Below are 20910 nucleotides of genomic sequence, written 5' to 3'. Positions count from 1 at the left end.
GAAGCTCAGCTTGGGTCTCAAACCCAGGCTGTCAGCTTTCCAGCTGACAAGTTCAGCATTTTTAACAGCTGAGCCATTGCACGTCCTTCATTTCCAAGGCAGAGGCATAATTAGCTATTGACTAGTATATTTGAGGTTGGCACTGAAGATTTTTACAATATTTTTTATGAGGATGGAGTGAAACATTGCTGTTAAAATATGCTGCAAACCCACTCAAGCCCCATATGTGTGTGGCAATCTCAATTTTAATATTTTAAGGCAGTCTACATATCGAAGCATTTAATTCCCATAAAAATTCAAATCTGGAACAGCAGCAGTTAAAAAGCAGCACTAAAAATATTAAGCAATGGTTTGAAGGGTCTGAGTGAATAAAATGTATTTTTATACTTGAGGATATGAGTAGGTTTCCTATAAATAGCATACCATACTGGGAGGGGGCACCACTACTGGCTCTCCCCCTCTTCCCCCTCACCCCAATAGCAATACTGAAAGTTGGCAGCAAAACTCCAACAGGGAGTGGTGTGGTTTTCTTCCATTTGTGTGTGTCAAGCAAAACATGCATTTTGTAAATAATGCAGTCCACAGCTGGAAAAAAAGTTTCGTGCCCCCAAAGTAGGCAACTCTTTGGATACAGGGGTCCAAAATGAGGAAAACATCTGTGCTTTGAACCACACAGCTGTTTTAACAACACAGGCAAGCACTGTGTGGTCTTGCTTAGCGGTTTGGTGGTTGAATTTTAATATCAATGTTTGATTTATCTTTGAAGCAGCTGCCCGAATATTTTTTTTTTAAATTATTTTTTTTATTTTTAACAACTTTTTTATTTTTCTTTAAAAAAAAAAACAAATATGTCATCATTTGTCAATCATTAAGACATTGAAGTACAATTTTTTTTTGTTGTGTGTACCCCTCCCTCCCTCCACCCCCCCTCCTCCTTCCCCCCCCCGACTTCCCAGAACCCGTACACGGTATGGATTTTTAACTAACACAGTCTAAAATTTATTGAGAAAAAAGAAATAAAGAAATTAATGACATTCTAGATTGACCTTAGCTTCTTCTTACTGAACTGACTTTTAACAGTTTAAATCATTTCTGATCTTAAGCATAGGCTAACTGGAATTTCTTAGTCCCGTATTTATTTTGTATATAGTCAATCCATTTTTTCCAGTCTCGTTTATATATCTCATTTGAATGATCTTTGAGATATGCCGATATTTTAGCCATTTTGGCTAAGTTTGTTACTTTCAATGTCCATTCTTGGATTGTAGGCAAGTCTTCCTTCTTCCAATATTGCGCCACCAACAGTCTTGCTGCAGTTATCAGGTGCAGAATCAAATTGGTCTCTACCACTGTAAAGTCAGTACATATACCTAGTAAAAATAACTGAGGACTAAACTTTATCCTTCTTTTAAAAACATTTTGCATGACCCACCATATTTTTATCCAAAATGCCTTAACCTTTTGGCAGGTCCACCATATATGATAATATGTAGCGTCGAGAGAACCACACCTCCAACATTTAGGCTGTACATTCGGATACATAGAAGCCAACTTTTTAGGATCTAAATGCCATCTATAGAACATCTTGTAAAAATTTTCTCTCAGATTTTGAGCTTGTGTAAATTTCACATTTCTTACCCAGATTCTTTTCCATGTATCCAACATTATTGGTTCCTCAATATTTTGAGCCCATTTTATCATACAATCTTTAACTAATTCTGTTTCCGAATCCATCTGTATTAATACATTATATATCCTCTTTATATGCATTAAGCTTTGATCTCTTATTTGTTTAAACAGATTATCCTCAACTTGGATAAAACCAATTTTTTGGTCTATTTTCCACCTAGCCTGTAATTGCCCATACTGGAACCATGTTTGAACTACCTTCTCCTCTTTTAATACCTCTAAAGATTTTAATTGTAATACCCCCCTTTCCGAGGTAAGAAGCTGTCTGTAAGTAATTCTGTCCTGTTTTTGTGCTGTATTCATATTTTCAATTGCGTGTCTAGGAATTGCCCACATGGGTATCTTGTCATTTAATTTATATTGGTATTTCTTCCAAACCCGCAATAAAGCATTTCTTAAAATATGACTTTTAAAATTCTTATCCAATTTTTTGTTGAATAACAGGTAAGCATGCCAACCAAATACCAGATCGTGTCCCTCAATATTCAATATTCTATCATTGGTTAAATGAGTCCAATCACTAATTACAGATAATGCCACTGCATCATAATATAGTTTTAAATTAGGTAGTTTCAATCCTCCTCTCTCACGTACATCTTGCATTATTTTCATCTTTACCCTCGGCTTCTTTCCTGCCCACACAAATTTGTTGATACCCTTCTGCCATTCTAAAAGGTTCGCATCTTTTTTAAGTATAGGTAACATTTGGAAAAGAAATAAAAATTTTGGTAAAATGTTCATTTTCACTGCCGCTATCCTACCCAGCAAAGATAAGTGCAATTTCTCCCATTTTTTCATCTCTGTCTGTATGCTATGCCAAAGTGGTTCATAATTATGCTTATATAATTTCCCATTTGAAGTTAAAATGTTAACTCCAAGATATTTGACTTTTTTAACTACCTCACATCCTAGCATCACTCCTAATTCTTCCTTTTGTTTAATATTCATATTTATAGCTAATATTTTGGTTTTTCCTAAGTTTATTTTAAAGCCAGACACTTGACCATATTGATTAATCGTATTCATTAAAACCATACTGGATTCCTGCGGTTGTTCCAATATTATGACCAAATCATCCGCAAAAGCGCGGACTCTATATTCTTGCTGCCTAATCTTGATCCCTTTTAAACCATCCAAGCCCCGTATTTTATTCAACAATACTTCCAAAGTTATAATAAACAATAATGGGGACAAAGGACAGCCCTGTCTTGTACCTTTTCCAATTTGAAAAGAGTCTGTTAAACTTCCATTGACTATGATTTGTGCTGTTTGCTGTTGGTATATTGCTTTAATTGACTGTAAAAAATTATCTCCTATCTGCATTTTTTGCAGTATCTTCAGCAGAAATTGCCAGTTAACTCGATCAAAGGCCTTCTCAGCATCCAAAAATATAAACGCAGCAGGGATCTGGTTGTTCTTTCCCAAATATTCTAATGCATTAATAATTAATCTAACATTACTTTTCATCTGTCTCCCTTGTATAAACCTGTTTGGTCCGTATGTATCAATTGTTGAATGACCAACATTAACCTATTTGCTAATATTTTAGTAAAAATTTTATAATCTACATTCAGTAATGAAATAGGTCTATAATTTTTGGGTTGAGTAGTATCTTGATCTTCTTTGGGTATCAAAGATATAAACGCTGTCTTCCAAGATGGAGGGACTTTACCTTCCGTTTCAATCATATTAAATAATTCTCTAAGAGGTTCTACCATTTCTAACTGTAAGTTTTTATAGTAAACCGCTGTCAAGCCATCTGTACCTGGTGCTTTCCCTGACTTTAATTGCTTAATTACCTGCAGGATTTCCCCCGAGGTTATTGGTTGATTCAATTTTTGCCTGTGTTCTTCTCTAACTGAAGGTATTTTCTCTTTGTCTAAATATTTGTCTATGTCTAAACCATTAATTTTATCCCCTTTATACAGTTCTGTAAAAAATTCCCAGAAAGCCTTTTGAATCTCTTCCTGTTGAAACACCTCCTTCCCTCTATAAATCAGTTTAGATATATTTCGAGTTTTCCTTTTTTTCCTAATCTGATAAGCTAACCATCTGCCAGGTTTGTTTGCATTACAAAAAGTATTGTGTTTTGCATATAATAAATTAGTAGCTACCTGGTCAGAGATCAACATGTCAAATTGAGATTTTAATATGTTAATAGCTTCCTTAACCTTTGTATCGTCTGGGTTCATTGTTAACTCCAGCTCTTTTCTCTTAATTTCCTCTTCCAGTTCTGTTCGTTTTAACCCTTGCTTATTTCTATGTGTTTTATTTATATTCATCAAAACTCCTCTCATATACGCTTTGCTTGCGTCCCATACAAATTCCATAGATGTACCCTTATTCATATTCAAAACAAAATATTCAGATAGTAATTTTTACAATCATTAATATACTTTCCATATCTAAATAAGTTTTCATTCAATCTCCAAGACCTTCTTGCCTGCACTACCCTTCCCAACTCCATCCAAACTGGGTTATGGTCCGAAAGGACCCTAGCTGCAATCTTTGTTTTCTTGACCCTAGAAAGCAAATCATTAGTGGTTAGAATAAAATCAATCCTTGAGAGGGATTGATGCCTGTCCGAGAAGAAAGTGAAGTCATATTCCTCTGCATTTCTTTCTCGCCAAATATCTCTCAATTCAAAATCATCCATAATGTCAAAGAAAGATTTGGGTAACTTTGCTCGCATCTTGGTATTTAGGCGGGAAATCTTCTTATCTCTCTTAGTGTCTATCACTCCATTCCAGTCACCCAATAGTATATAGGAACTATAGTCCCACTGTACTAATTTAGCATGAAGATTTCTATAGAATCTATCTTGCTGTTGATTTGGAGCATAAATTCCCAAAAGTAATGTCTTTTTCCCTTCTAAGATTAAGTCTAAAGCAATATATCTTCCGAAGGGATCTGCTTCTATTAATTCAGCTTTCATATCTTTTCTTAAGTATACAACTATACCATTCTTCTTTTCCATAGCAGAAGCTGCAAAATGTTGACCAAGTTTTGAGTTGATCAAATATTTTTGATCAGTTGACTTGATATGAGTTTCTTGCAAACAAATTACATCGTTCTTAAACTGTTTGAGATAATGAAATATTTTCTTCCTCTTCTGTGGAGAGTTCAGTCCGTTGACATTCAGCTGCCCGAATATTGATGTGCAGTTCCTACAAATGGAATTTACTAGAAAATAGTCTTATTTTCAATTATTTTTGACCTGTTTTATGTTTCTTGTAGCAATAAGCATCCAAACTTTAATTACTGTATATATCAGAGTGGGTTTGATAATAAAATATTTCCATGATGCAGTTAATGGTGCTCTTTCAGCCTTATTCAAGTTCTTTTTAATCTCCTTATTTCAAAGAATGAACTATAGTGTGTGTGTGTGTGTGTGTGTGTGTGTGTGTGTGTGTGTGTGTAAAACAAATTATTTTCAGAGGTAGATTTCAGTAGGAACTTCTCAAGAAAGTTTTCTTTTTGATAGCAAAAGACTATTATGGCAAATTACTCTTACTGTTTATCTAAACTGTCCAACATGGTTATAAATTGAAGATGTTTTCATTGATTTCTGACCATGAAAATGAATCTTCAATGATAGCTGAAGTTCTAAAGAGCTCCCTCTGGCTAGGAAAAGATAGTTTTAGTGTAATATGAGACGACCAAGGAATATGAAAGAGTAAAAAAATTCAACAGTGACAAATTGTTGGCCCTATCTAACAAGATGCAGTTCAGTGGTGAGAAAAGAAAGGTCCTACACTTAGGGAGGCAAAACCAAATGCATAAGTCTAGAACAGGTAATACCTGGTTCAACACTAGTCACTGTGAGAGAGACCTAAGTGTCCTAGTGGACCTCCATTTAAAGAAGAGCCAGCAGTATACTGCAGCTGCCCAAAAGCTGATGCAGTCGTGGGCTGCATCAACAGAGGGATAGACTCAAGATCAGAAGAAATGATCACTTTATACTGCACTAGTGAGACCACACTTGGAATGCTATATCCAGTTCTAGTCATCATCAGGGGTGGGATTCTACCGGTTCGGACTGGTTCGGGCAAACCTGTAGCTCCGAAGATCAGCTGGGAGTGAACTGGTTGGCTCCCAGGAGCAAGTGGGCCCACCTCCCCGTTCCTGCGCTTTACCTACCTTTATCTTCTCAGCTGAGTCATGTGGCAGAGCTGTGCCTCAGCTGTTTTCCTTCCCAAGCAGCAATCGAGAAGGTAAGTCTTCTCTAAACTGCGGAGGCGCATGCTCAGCGAACCGGTTGTTAAACCGGTAGGATCCCACCCCTGGTCACTATGCTACAAAAAAGATGTTGAAAACCTAGAAAGAGCGGAGAAAAGAGCAACAGAGATGATAAGGAATCTGGCGGCCACACCCTGTAATGAACAATTGAGAGAACTAGGTATGCCTAGTATATCAAAGTAAAGAACTAGGGGTGACAAATAACAATCTTCCACTAACTGAGGGGTTGTCAAAATAAAAGGGGATTGACTTATTAGATGCCTTAATCTGTGGGCAGAACAAGAAGCAATGGGTGGAAGCTTGTTAAAGAGAGATCCAACCTAGAAGGAGAAATATTCTGACAGTGGGAACAATGGAATATGTTGCAGGTGCTCCATTTGTGGAAGTTTTCAAAAATAGATTGGACAACCATTTGATTGGGATGATGTATGTTTCCTGCCTTGAGCACGGGTTTGGACTAGAAGACCTCTGAGGGTTCTTTCAGTCCCATGATTCCATTCTAAGATTAGCCATCCATGGCTAATCTTTTACGCAGTGGCTTTCTGGAAAAACCTGCTCTTTGACTTTTAGTGAACTGGGTACCTGTTAATGTTTGTTGACAGTTATTTTTCTCCTTTTGGACATTGCAGCTTGCATGCATAGTTTCATCTCATCTTCCACATCTTCCATATTACATGACAAACTCAATCCTATTTTAATCTCAAAAGTCTCTCAGTTGGTGCTTTTCATTCATTTTGAGATCATCAAAGCTTTGCTATTTTGCATGCAGAACTAATCAATCATTTCCCTCACTTTCTTTTGCAACTTCCTCAGTTTTTTTTCTGTCTGCCCTGTAGTAATAAGTTTGCTTTGCCAACTTAATCAGTTATCCGTTGTTTCATTTTTTTCCTTCTCTTCTCTGAATTCTGAAAAGACACAGGGTGTCTTTTTTACGCTGTGCCCAACAAATCTATTACTTCTCCTGAAACGTTTTTCAAAGTTGCAGCATCACTCTTCCTACTTATTTCTCAGCCATGAAACATCTTGAAAGTGAGGTTAATTCTTTTGAGAAAGAAGGAATATACTGAAGAATAAAATGGCAATAATTTTATTTTTGTACTCAGCTTTGATGCCCCCGATCAGTTATAAAACAAATGAACAACTACTAATCTCCAGGCATCAGTAAGTGCACACGAGGCTCCACAGATTCCATGCTTGTTCCCAACAAAATCCCCTACCACTGGCACCTCCTTACATCTGTGTCCCCAGGTGTGCCTTGTGAAGAGGGGCGGGGCACTCTCCTCCCTCGTAGCCGGCTCAGTCTGCATTGTTCTCGCCTTCTCTCTTCTCTCCATGCTATAGGATCAGGATGGAGTGGTCCTTGCTCTTCGCCTGAGCTCTGTCTCTCCTGCCCCTGCCTGTCTGCAAGCCTTTCTAACCCTGAAAAGCCTTCCCCTTCCCAATTTCCTCCAAGGTCAACGGAGGCACCCTCTTGATCTCTGTTGGCTCTTATTACAGTCATCTTCCCCCGCAGATTCAGACTCCAACGGGGGCATGATAGTAGCTTCTGAGAAGTCTTCAAAAGTGATCCCATTTAGTTTGTGTTGTAATAGTCCAAATGAAGGGGAACTGAAACATGAATGATGGCATGGCCTTCTGCTCCAGGAAATGTTGTATCTGGTCCACAAGATAAAGTTGGTCAACGTTCTCCAGTCTCTGTATTCTCCTGTCTGCTCTACTTCTTCTCTTACGGTTTCTAGCAGCACACCAGGCCCAGGCTATACTAGAAGGTAGAGGGTCTTGCTGTCTCTTTCTTCAGAAGGCAGTTTCTACTTTCCTTTCATTCATTATGGTTTTTCCTATTTGTATCTTCCCACCTATGGGAACTATGATGTTGGAGAAGACTCCTGCAAGTCCCTTGGACTGCAAGGCTATCAAACTGGTCAGTCCTAGAGGAGATCAACCCTGACTGCTCTTTAGAAGGCCACATCCTGCAGATGAAACTCAAATACTTTGGCCACCTAATGAGAAGGAAGGACTCACTGGAGAAGGGCCTAATGCTGGGAAAGATTGAGGGCAAAAGAAGAATGGGACAACATAGAATGAGGTGGCTGGATGGAGTTACTGAAGCAGTCGGCATGAGCTGAAATGGACTCCAGAGGATGGTAGAGGACAGGAAGCTCTGGAGGAGTTTTGTCCATGGGGTCACAATGGGTCAGACATGACTTTGCAACTAACCACAATATCTTCCCACCACTTGTGTTAATCTTCCTCTTGCTCGCTCTCATTCTGCTAACTTCTACTACTCTCGCCTACAACTTTACTACTTCCTTTGTGTCATCTTTAAAAAAACGTAGTCCATGCCCCAATTATTTAACAATAAAGTTTTATTATGCAAATAAATTTAAAGATACTTGCAATTCCTGAATTAAATTCTGAAATAGCTCCAGGACCAACTCTGATGCATCTGCAAAAACTAGAGAAGAACAGATTTAAGGTAGATTCTCTAATAGGCTTTAAAATGATATTATTCATGAGCTATCTAATTTGGTTACAGCTGAAATTGGCCTAAATAAGTGGGCAGAGATAATTGCTTTTTTGTTCACTCAATTTTAGAGAAAAAAGGGAAATAGTTATTGTCTGGATGGTCACTGTCAATTGAACAACTGAAATAATAACCCCAAATTCAGAACAATCTTGTATATTGAATTCCTTGTGGGCCAAAAGGTTCAGCCCTTCGTTAGCTTCATTCTTAGCACTGTTCAAAATAAAAAGAGCCTTTATACAGTATTAGCTATTTGGATAACACAGCTGTGCAAGATTAATACACTTGTTGATGCCTCTGAATAAATTTAAATCTATCCTTTTCAGTGGGGCAATTATCAGAAAAACAGTAATATAAAATTGGATTGTTTGCAGTGCTACAAACATTAAAATTCCCAGATAGGCTGAGAGAAACATCAGTGTAAGAGACCACATAATTAGTAATACATACTTCTAATTTGCTCCCTTTGATTCTTTCCTGCAATTACTGCAGGGGAAAATCCATATTAACAATCAAATAATTTCAGGTTTTAAACTTAATCAGTGGTAACGTCTGGTTGAATGCAAGGGTCAAGACTAATAAGCGAGGTCGATAATTTTGTGAAGATAGATGTTTCCATCCCCCCAGATCTGCCTTTGTTTGCGAAGGATAGCTTGAAGTTCATGTGATATAAAACCATTGGGCTCTATGCTCAAGAGATTAATAAAATCCGCAGCAATACTTCACCAGACAGTAATATATTTTCTTAGATATTGCAGTTTTAAAATAAGTCCCTCTTCGTACAATTGGTTCTGAACAGAATTTAGCAACTTTCTTGGTTAACTAATTTAACTACAGTAGGAAACACACTACAGTAGTAATGGAGGATTTTAACTACCCTCACATCAACTGGGAGACAAATCCACACCAACAGGTTCCTTGTGAATCTAGCTGACAGTTCTATCATCTAAACGGTAGAGAAGGGAACTAGAGGGTCAGTTATATTAGACTTAATTCTTAATAATGTTGTAGACTTTTGGGAGAGAATGACTATGTCATATTCAAATTCTATACAATGCCGACACAAGCAATAGAAAAAAAAATCAAACTAGTGTGTTAGACTTTAAAAGAGCTCATCTCAACAAGCTTAGAGAGAGCTTGGGAAAGATGAAAATCTTTTAAGGGGAAAATAACTCAAGAAGTTGGGAAATTCTGAAAAATGTGATGATAAAACCCCAGCCCACCACTGGACTGAAAAAGAAAAATAAGAAATCCAAAAAGAAACCTGTAAGTTTCTCAAAGAACTCTGGTAAACTGAAGACAAAAATGATGTATAAAAGAATGGAAAGAGGGATGCATAACTAAGGCAGAATACCAGCATGTAGCCCAAATCTGCAAAGATGAAGTCAGGAAAGCTAAAGCTCAGAATAAACTTGCAATAAATGTCAAAAATAATAATAAAAAAGTTTCTTCCAACATGTGAAAAACAAAAAAAAAGTTAAGGAAACAACCAGTCTACTAATGGGAGAAGATGGCAAGGAAGTGATGGGCAGGAGGGAGAAAGGAGAGCTGCCTAATTCATTCTTTGCATCTTTCTTCATGCAAAAGGAAAATTAGTCTAACCTACCAAAACAGAATCAGAAAAGACAGATTAGACTAGTTCAAATCACCAGCACAAGATAGATCAAATTCCAGAGTTTTGAAACAGCTGGCAGATCTGATCTCGGAACCATTAACCATAACCAAAAACTATATTTTTCAAAGACTGTGGAGCACAGGGGAGCTACCAGAGAACTGGAAAAGAGCTGACATTGTTTCCAGAAAATACAGACCAATCAGCCTGACATCAATACTTGGGAAGATCATGTAAAAGATAATCAAGCAACAGATCTACAAACACTCAAAAGCAAGTTATAACCAAAAGCCAACACAGGATTGTCAAAAACAGATTATGCCAAACAAATCTTATTTCATCATTGGACAAAGTAGATATACATGGTATACTTGGATCTCAGCAAGGCATTTGTCAAAGTAGACACAACCTACTTCTTTGTAAGTTAGAAAGACAGCATCATCACCAGATGGATTTGTAACTGGCTGACCAACCTCAATCAACATGTAGCCCTTACTGGAACTACATCTACATGGATGGAAGTATGCAGTGAGGTACCTCAAGGTTCTGTCTTAACCCCGGTACTCTTCAATATCTTCATAAATGATTTAGTGAGGGAATAGAAGGGGAACTCATCACATTTGCAGATGACACCAAGCTGGTTGGACTTGCCAGCCCCCTGGAAGATAGGCTCAAGATCCAGAAGATCTTGACAGACATGAACACTGGGCCCATGAAATTCAATGGTGAGAAAAGTAAAGTTTTACCCTTAGGCAAGAAAACCAAATGTATAGGTATAGAATAGGTAGAACCTGGCTCAGTAGCAGCAACTGTAAGAGGGATCTAGAAGTGCTAGTAGACAACCACTTAAATATAAGCCAGCAGTGTGCTGCAACTTCCAAAAAAGCCAATGAAATCCTAGACTGCATTAACAAGAAGGACAGAATCAAGATTGAATGAAGTATTAGTACTGCTTTATAATGCCTTAGTAAGACCACACTTGGAATATTGCATCCAGTTTTGGTCACCCCAAAATAAAGAAGATGTCGAGACTCTGGAAAGAGTGCAGAGGAGAGCAACCAAGATGATTAGGAGATGGAGGCTAAAAAATGTGAAGAAGGAATTGGATATGTCTAGTCTAGTGTAGTGAAAAGATGGACTAGATGCACATGATATATGAGGGGCTGCCACAAAGAAGAGGGGGGGGTGTCAATCTATTATCCAAAGCACCAGAAGGCAGGACAACCAGTGATCGATGGAAACTAATCCAAAAGAAACAACCTACAACTAAGGAGAAAATTCCTGACGGTGAGAGAACAATTAACCAATGGAATGGCTTGCCTTCAGAAGTTGTGGATGCTCCATCACTGGAGGTTTTTAAGAAGAGATTGGACAACTATTTTTTTCAGAATGGTATAGGGTCTCCTGCTTGAGCAAGGGGTTAGACTAGAAGACCTTCAAGGTCCCTTCCAATATTGTTATTCTGTTATTTTGGTTGTTTCAGGAGAAATATCTGCTGAATAAGAAAGCATGTGTTTTCTTCCTCTAACTGATCCTCGCAGTCAATGATGCTAAGACTAAGATGTGGGGCAATTTAGCAAAACATGAGAAGATGACTTAACTTGATTCAACCAAATAGGGGTGAATCAGTGGTGGGATTCAGCCAGTTCGCACCTATTCGGGAGAACGAGTTGGTAACTTTCTAAGTAATTCAGAGAACCAATTGTTGGAAGAAATCTCCTTTTGTTTTTTTTCCACTTTATAGGGCTAATCCTGTAAGGAAGGCAGGAAGGAAACATTCTAGTGTTGTTTCTAGCCTAATCTTTATTGACCTGCTTACAGAAACTGACTCTCCGGTTAACCCTAATTACATTGTAACAGCTAAGACGAAGCATCCATCGACCTGAGTGACCTTGAGTTGGTCACGCCCACCCAGTCACATGACCACCGAGCCCCACCTACCCAGATGGTCATTAGGGCAGAGAACCAGTTGTTAAACTATTTGAATCCCACCACTGGGGTGAATGAGATCCAATAAATGGAGACTTAATCCAGGAAAGATAAAGTTACTGTATATTCCGCCATATAAGGCAACTGGGCATATACAATGACCCCCTACTTTTAGGCGCCAGCTAAAAGGCCTCCGTGCTGCCGGGCTTTCGTAGTTTGAGCTCAGCGCCTTCCTCCTCCAGACCTCTAGTCAGACCTTACTAAGCCATCCCAGCGTTCATCCATCCACATGCCCAGGTGAGGAGTGCTGAAGTTATCAATTGAAAGGCTGGCCTCTGTGCTGGTGGCAGCGCGACTTTTTGCTTGGCAGCAGGTTTTTTTTTGGTTTTTTTTTTTGGTTTTTTGCTATGGCTAAGGTGACCAGACGTCCCGCTTTTGGCGGGACAGTCCCGATTTCTAACAATTTGTCCCGCGTCCTGCGGTGTTTTAAAAAAGTCCCGATTTTGGCTTCATGTTGAAAGCGCAGTGGATTTGCTTAAGTAATCCTAACTGGGGCAAGACAAAAGACACTCTGTCTAACCCCTCTCTATGTCTCAGTACTTTCATTGAAGATATTAAAACATGAAAGGAAGAAAACGGACCCCCTCCGCCCCTTTTACTTCCTTTTATAAGAAAAGATGACCCAGTACCATAGAGCTCCAGGAAACACTTTGGCTAGAGAAGTAGCAACTGTTCCTTCCTGGATTTCCCGGAGGGGAGGGGCACAGAGGTTGGAGGTCGGCTCGTGTGGGAAAAATGGTGGCGCGCGAGGAGCTCCTCATCACTATCAAGGTTTCTTTGAAAAATATTTTCCTGGGACTAATTTCACCATTTTACTTTGCTCAGTTCTTTGTATTAACATCTACATCATTCTGGATTGACTTGGAGTGCTTCTTAAAGGCAAGCACAGAGAAAGAGTCACTGAAATGTATCATTTTAAAGGTCAGAAAGAACAGCAAACCCTTCTCAGAGTCAAAATTATAGCATAAGGAAAGAAGAAGAAACTTTTCCAAATCTTTGATGGAAATGGCACCAAACTGGGCAGTAAAAGGCACCGAAATGGAGCTGTGCACTGCACAAAGTTGTTCAGGGGTTCTTTTCAGTGTGTGGGGGGGGAAACCCTGGTCCTTTCATTCCCCATAGCAACTGAGGAAAGGCACAGGAAAAAGGGGGCATTTTCCTTCTGCCTTTCCCTCTTGCTAAATATTTTTCAAGAAAAGTTTAGAGTTTTAAAATGGATGTAAAAAAAGGTTTTTCCCTTTTTAATATAAATGATGATAGTCTATAAAGATTAATAGGTGTGAACAGAATTATATGTTATTTATCACAGCAAGATGAAAAGTAGGGATGGTTAAACTGATTGCTTTATTCAAAGAAAAGAACATATCTATTTTAGTTTCCTTGTGGAAACCACTTTTAAATTTTGGGCTTGCGGTGGAAAAAATGAAATGATTTTGGTTTTCCTGATTAGATAGTTTGTTGTTATAGAATTGGGTAGTATATATTATTGTGTAAAAATAAAAAGTGTAGGTTGTAATGTTATTATCTTCTACTGTGCTAAAAAAGAGTCAGAAGTCAATGCCTCCCCCCCTTTCCCCCTTCTACCACACACTTTCTCCCTTTTCCCTTTTTCCACTCTTAATTTCCCCTTATTTTCATTTTTTTGTCTGTTATATTCTGATAAACTAATAAAAATAATTAAGCAGGCAAGAAAGATGAAAAGTAAATGTGATTAAAGTTCACTTTTCATCTTCTTCCACCATCAGTGCCTTTCCCTCTCACTTTGGCCATTTCTAGTGGAGCAAAAATAATATTTCTGTCAAAGCTTCCTTCCCAGTGGAGAATTCCCAGAATGCCAAGAGATGGGCATTAAAGCCAACCCAAAAAAGAAAGACCCTATCCCAGAAATCTTGCTTCAAGCCGAATTTCCCCTCATTTCCCTCATTACACTAAAAAAAACCTCTTCTGTGTCTTCCTACTAAATGAGAGCCTTTTGGTGTAGTGGTGAAAGGGCTGGCCTACACACCAAGGGAAGATGAGTTCGAGTCCTGCTTTTGGGCCAGTCGTTCTCTCTCAGCCCAACCCACCTCACAGGGTTGTTGTTATGTGGAAAATATTAAAAGGAAGATTAGTTATGTTTTCCGCCTTTCAGTTATTTGTAAAAATAAGACAGGTGGGATAAAAATCTAATAAATAATAAAAATAAAAATAAATGAACCATAGACCATTTATTCTATCAGAACATCTTATTCCTAATCAATTCAATTGGATTATTCCTTCATGAGGATTGAAGGTAGCATTAACTAAAAAGTCCCGATTTTTTTAAAATTAAGACCCCCCCCCCTGGGTCAATGGTGTCCCTCTTTACCAATGTTAAAATCTGGTCACCTTAGGTATGGCCTTTCTTATACCCGGCGTATAAGATGACCCCCCGATTTTTGAAATAATTTTTGGGGGTTAAAAAGTCATCTTATACGCTGGAAAATACAGTACAGTTTGTGGATTATACATCTCTTCAGCAGAGTGATGCTTGGCCTGTCCTGGAGAAGTCCACACTCTCAATAAAAGAGTACAGTTCTCAGTTTAGGGATGCTCCTAGATGCATCACTATCACTAGAGACCCGGGTGCTTTTTCAGCTGATTCAGTGACCTTACCTGGATAACCATGCAACAGTTATTTGCACGCTAAGAAGTTCCTGCTTCAATTGCTGAAATGTGTTCTATGTGGGCTGTCTTTGAAAAGAGTCTTGGAACTTAATTCAAAACAGAGTGGCTGGACAGCTCAGTGAGAACGGATGATGAACATATGCCAATTCTTCACTAGATACCAAATTAGGTTTCCAGACCCAAGGTCTGTTTTTTCTGTATGTACCTATTCAGACCAGTGTGTGTGTGTGTGTGTGTGTGTGTGTGTGTGTGTGTGTATGCGTGCGTGCACGCTTTCAAGTAGTGGTGGGATCTTGCCAACTTAACAACCGGTTCAGTGAGCGCATGTTTTGGGCTCATGAACATTTTTTAAAAAACTTACTTTCTGCATTACTGCTGGGGAGTAACACATGGCAATCTGCTCTGCCGCATGAATCAGCTGAGAAGATATAGGTCAGTAAAGCGCAAGGGTGGCCAGGAGGACGGGCCTACCTGATCGTCGGAGCAAACCGGTTCGCTCCCAGCTGATTATTGGAGCTACCGGTTCGCCCGAACCGGTAGAATTTCACCCCTGCCTTCAAGTCAATGTTCTCCTGGTGATAGTTTGGATAAATCCTTGTTGGCAAGATTTTGGAAGTGGTTTTCCATTGCCTCCTTCCTAGGATTGAGAGAAAATGATTGGCTCAAGTTGGCTTTGTGCCTAAGGTGAGACTAGAACTCACAGCCTTCTGAATTTTAGCCACACCACCAGATTGGCTCTCACTCAGACCTTAAGATCTCTTAGTGAGTCCTCCTCCAGATCCAGCAAAGAAGGTCAGGTTGGACTCTAAAAGGAAAAGTATTGTTTCTATGGTGGACTTCATTGACTTTCAACTTTACTAGCATCCACATTAACATCATTCTGACACCAGGTTTTTATTTGATCAGTCTTTTAAACTGAATTTAATTATATTTTAATTCACGTGGTTTTAATTTTGAACCACCATTTTATAGCTGCCAATTTATAATATGATTTTATTTTGCATTTTATTTAGTTTTATTGTACGGTACATGTTTTTGCTGAAATTGTATTTCTAGTGTTTTGTTTATTATAAATCACCCAGGGACCTACAGCTGTTGAGTGATTTTAAAATGTAAGTAAATACTTGCATGCTTGCTGGAGGAAAAACTAAGCAAAGCCTGTTCTCATAAAACAATTTAGCATAGTTGGTGTCTGAGAGGTCCTTGGTGCTCTCAGAGTTTGGTTGTTTTCTTGCAGATATTTTTTTACTGAAACAAGATAACATCGTCAGTGTTAGGCTAGTTTAGTCTAGCACTACTAGAGATGCAAGCTCTATAGCAGTAATGGCTAACCTTTTTGTCATCTCGTGTCAAAAGCACGCCCCCTGCACCCATAATGCAATGGGCGTGAGACACGCCTCTGCACGCCCCTCCCCATGTGCACCCCAATAACCCCGCACCCTCACCGCACATGTGTGCGCAACACCCTCGTGACATATTTTGGGCCTAGTAGGCCTCCCTGCAGCCTCCTAGGAGCAGGAAGGAGCCACGGGGGGGGGGGGTTCATCCCACCCCCACCCCTGCACCTGATTTTGGGCCTAGTAGGTTGCCTTACAGCCTCCTGGGAACAAAAACAGGCTGGGAGGGAACACTGCACCCCCTGCGCTCCCCACCCCCAGCGCATAAGAATGTGACCCCCCTGCATATGCATATGTGCCTCCTGCACATGTGCGGCAGAGACACACACACACATGTGCGGCAGAGACCCAAAAACCAGCTGGCCAGCGGGAGGCACACATGCATATGCGTGGTGGAACTGAGTTGGGGTGACGGCTCGCGTGCCGGCAGAGCGGGCTCTGCATGCCACCTGGGGGCACGTCTGCCCTAGATTCGCCCTCACAGCTCTATACCAATATTAACACTGATGATGTTACCTAGTTTGGGTAATGAAAGTTCTGCAAAAAACAACAACCAAGCACCAGAGAGCACCTCGTTTTAACCCTAAGCGAAAAATATTCTCCTTTATTAATAGTCAATGTCTATGTTATTCTTGAAGAAACTGGTTAGCAAGAATTAGGGGAGACAAAAGACCCCCTAATACAATTTAATTTTAACTTGCAACTTAAGTGAGAAATTCTCAAATGAGAAAAGACACAAGAAGATTAAATACACAGCAGGGAACATGAAATATGGTTGTTATAAATTTAGACTTGATTCCTTCAAGGGCCAATAAGTTGTACACACAATAATTTTCACTGTAAAGCAAAAAGCTCAATATCTTGTCCTTAAGATGTTTACTGCTTCAGGGACAAAATTATTGCCGCTTCAAGCTAGCAAATTGAATGGTTGTGTTGGGTGTCTTTGGGGTGCAACCAATTAAAGCTTTTGTTGGTTCCCTAGTAAGGAAAAAAAAGGAAGACTCTTCCAAATCCTTTATTTGTTCTGTGCTCATAATATCCAATTCTCAATTATGCTTGCATTTACTACATTTCTCAGTAAATACAATGATTTTAATTGTAACAAAATTAAAATTTTTGTCACTGCAGATTCTTAGCTGCAATGTGCTGCTAGCACTTGGAAAATTCATCTTAGGCCTATCAGGTAGGAGATAAAATAAATGTATGGTCAGCACATAAAATGAAGGACGTGGTTTTACTTGCCAAGGACTTTTTTTTCTACAGCGTTTATGTGATGAAATTACTATGGACTTAATAAAGTAGTAATATTAATTATTTAAGATTTAATTTGATAACCAGGAAGTAAACATACCTTCATAGCTAATATCTTTTTGATTGGAAAGCCTCCAAGAGTGGCACACCTGGTCTGAAATTGAGGACTTTTTGTGTAGTATAACAATCCAAGCAATTTACAGTAGATTCTGTGCCTCAGATCATAGACAGATACCCAAATAAGGTCCTATAGCAGGGATGTCCAACCTTGGCAACTTTAGGGTTGTGGACTTCAATTCCCAGAATTCCCCAGCCAGCCATGCTTAAAGTTACCAAGGTTGGGCACCCCTGCCTACAATATTCCATCCATGCCTCTGATTGAAATTGGGCTCTCATCTTGGGGCATGAATATATTTATTGATCAATTACAAAAGTCACTAAGTAGTTTACATATTAGGATTAAAGTAATGGTACTACACTAATAAAACTGTCAGGGTTCCAAACAGCATCCAAAATAAAATCAGAGTCCGAGGCAAAGGATCCCTCAAAGTCCCAGTTTATTAAGAGAGCCATGTTGGCACATCTAGGGAAACCCAAATCTGAAAGCCTCCTGGTTTTCCCACCCAGTTGAAAGTTCAAGACCCTGCCCCAACATCCACTAGTTCATTACATGGTCCAATCTCCCACTGCCACAAAGACAGATTCTTCCCATCCAGATCTGGCCAGGTCGGCTTTGACTTTCTAAGAAGAAAGTTATTATGGCTACATATTACCCAACTTCACATAACCCTCCCACCCAGTTTCTCACAATAGAAAGTGTGGCAGGCCTGAAGTCCAAAAAGAAAAGATGGCTTGCAGACATGACAAAAACAATGGTAACCAAACAGCAGTAATCAGTCAGGTGCATCAGGAGGAAGAAACACAGTCATAATCAAAGACTTAAATGCACTATTACCTCAATCTGCCTCAATTTTGCAGCTTTGCAAAACTGCAGGAAGGTTGGGTCCTTGGCGGGAATGCTTATTCCATCTTTATTTCTGAAGGATATCCTGTTCAAAGAGGATCATATAAGCCCCCGAATTCCAAATAATTGAATGGTGGGCCTTGTTTAGCAACTTCAATTGGGGTGGGCAGCCTTGTTGTTAAGTGAAGCAAAGTGAAAGCTCACCGGCTCAAGGTTGAATCAGCTTTCCATCCTTCCGAGGTGGGTGAAATGAGGACCCAGACTGTGGGGGTGATATGCTGACTCTGTAAACTGCTTAGAGAGGGCTGAAAGCCATATGAAGCGGTATATGTCTAACTGCTATTGCTATTGCTAACTGTGCTTACGATGTTATTTCAGCTTCCTTTTGCGAAGGTCATAAATTTGAGGATTGATCACAAAGTTATTTTTTCCATCACTGTGGTAACTACAAACAGTTGCTGAACATTTAAGGCAGTTGCAAACCAAGGATTACCTGTGTGTTTTCCACCGCTTGAGCTATCTTCCTCAGTTGACCATACAAAGTTCCTACTTCTCCTCTTTTCCCAGAAGAGTCTTGTAGTATTTTTTCACATCTAATGCAAATGTTAGTTTGTCTGAAGGCCCTATTAGCCTAGAGAGCCATTGAGAAAATAGAATAGAATAACACAGTTGGAAGGGACCTTGGAGATCTTCTAGTCCAACCCTCTGCTTTAGGCAGGAAACCCTACATCACTTCAGACAAATGGCTATCCAACATCTTCTTAAAAACTTCCAGTATTGGAACATTTACAACTTCTGGAGGCAAGTTGCTCCACTGATTAATTGTTCTGTCAGGAAATTTCTCCTCAATTCTAAGTTGCTTCTCTCCTTGATTAGTTTCCACCCATTGCTTCTTGTCCTGCCCTCAGGTGCTTTGGAGAATAGCTTGACTCCCTCTTCTTTGTGGCAGCCCCTGAGATATCGGAACACTGCTATCATGTCTCCCCTAGTCCTTCTTTTCATTAAACTAGACATATCCAGTTCCTGCAACCGTTCTTCATTATGCTTTAGGCAGAGCCAACAGCTGTAAAAACAAACTTTACGGAGAGAAAGCCTAAGAAAAGAGCTCAGACTGAGTCCATCTTTATTCTGTAGAATATATGAGAGAGGGAAGGGAAAATGCAGTCAGGCCTTCAAGATTCTGTTGCTATAGCTTGCTTGCTTCTATCTCAGATTTCTTCATCTCACCACAAGGTGACTGGGTGACTTACAAGGTTAGAAGCAATAAAACCCTCTCTGTGTTTATGTGTATATATATGTGTATTCAATCCAGGTAGCTCTTGGGTTATGATGGAAATTGGGACTGGGATTGCTGTTGCTAAGCAACCTGATGTCATGGGACTTAGTGATGGCAATCTTGAGAATCCTCTGCTATTGTAATCCCAGGACCACACAGGTTATTAACTACGAGGAAGGAGTCCCAGGCTGGGGGTGCATGGGAACTGTTGGGGGTGCACAGGTAGGTGCTAGGGAGCATGGGTGAGGCAGTGGGGGGGAGGGGGGAAGCGGTGTGGTGCACAGGTGTATGCTACAGAGTGGAAGGGATCTTGTACTCCATAGCAGGACTCCTCAGGAGAAAAATAGCGGGAATAACTTATAGCAGTGCCTTGAAAGGTTCTCTGGCAGTTTCCCCAATGGCTTTGCTTGTGGGATGCAGGCAGGTGTTGGAGGAAATGTCCTTCTGGGTTCAGCTCCAAGTGGGGAAAAAAGACACTGGAAACATGGAGGCTGCTTGGAAAGATGGTTTAATGGTGGACAGGACCACATGGCTTGAGCTCCTGAACAGAAAAGGGGGATCGCATGCTGCAAGATGTTGGGTGAAGAAGAAAAGAGAAAGAATGGCTGAAAGTTCCTGGCCTTATACTCTGTTTGGCCCCACCTCTCTGTTTCCTGTTCCTGTGTAAGAAATGTATTCTGATTGGTTGTCAGACTCCCATGGGGCCATGCAGGGGCAACTCTTTAGGTTGTGCTTTGAGTCCAAGTTTGGTTGAGCATTGCTTTTTCCCAGGTGCCCTGTGGTGAGATGTGTAAAGGGCTAATATCTACTGTCTTAATCCCATCACCCTGGAGCTGAAGGGGAGAAACTCTTTATTATGTAGAATAGAGTGGCTTGGGCATTTTAATTGTCCATTAAGAAAAGTGGGGGCTATTATGAGTGAGCCTGTTTCCTGCCTAAAAACATGTTTCTCCATTTCTGATCCAGGGAAATATAATATTTTGCCTTTTCAATACTTCCCAGGTTATTTCATTTCTGTAGGAGAGGGTGGGTGCTAACTTCCTACACAGGGAAGGTTGCAAACGACTTCTGTGGAATACTCCAATCCTTATATATGTTTGTCTTTTACATTGGGCCTTCAGGTCTGCCAAATTTTCTGCTGTGGGAAAATGGGAGGGGGGAATTATATGGAGTAGGGGAGATATATAATCTAAATAACATTCCTTTCTCAGAGAGTCAAGGACATCTTGCCCTGCAGCTGTGATGGTGTGACTGGGAGGCATTTCCAGTTTTGGACAGTGCCTGATTGGACCATGTGATGGACATGTGGGGTGTTGGACAGGG

At 39.8% G+C, this 20910-nt stretch overlaps 1 protein-coding gene across 1 annotated transcript in view; it reads left to right on the top strand.

The window, feature by feature from the left end:
* The window catches only part of CTNNA3 (catenin alpha 3), an 878552-nt gene that overhangs the window by 21983 nt on the left and 835659 nt on the right, over positions 1–20910 (top strand). The window lies entirely within an intron of this gene.

Source organism: Thamnophis elegans, chromosome 15 (genome assembly GCF_009769535.1).
Source record: "Thamnophis elegans isolate rThaEle1 chromosome 15, rThaEle1.pri, whole genome shotgun sequence".
Taxonomy (NCBI): domain Eukaryota; kingdom Metazoa; phylum Chordata; class Lepidosauria; order Squamata; family Colubridae; genus Thamnophis; species Thamnophis elegans.
Note: the sequence above shows the minus strand (reverse complement) of the source record. Positions and strands in the feature narration are given on the sequence as shown.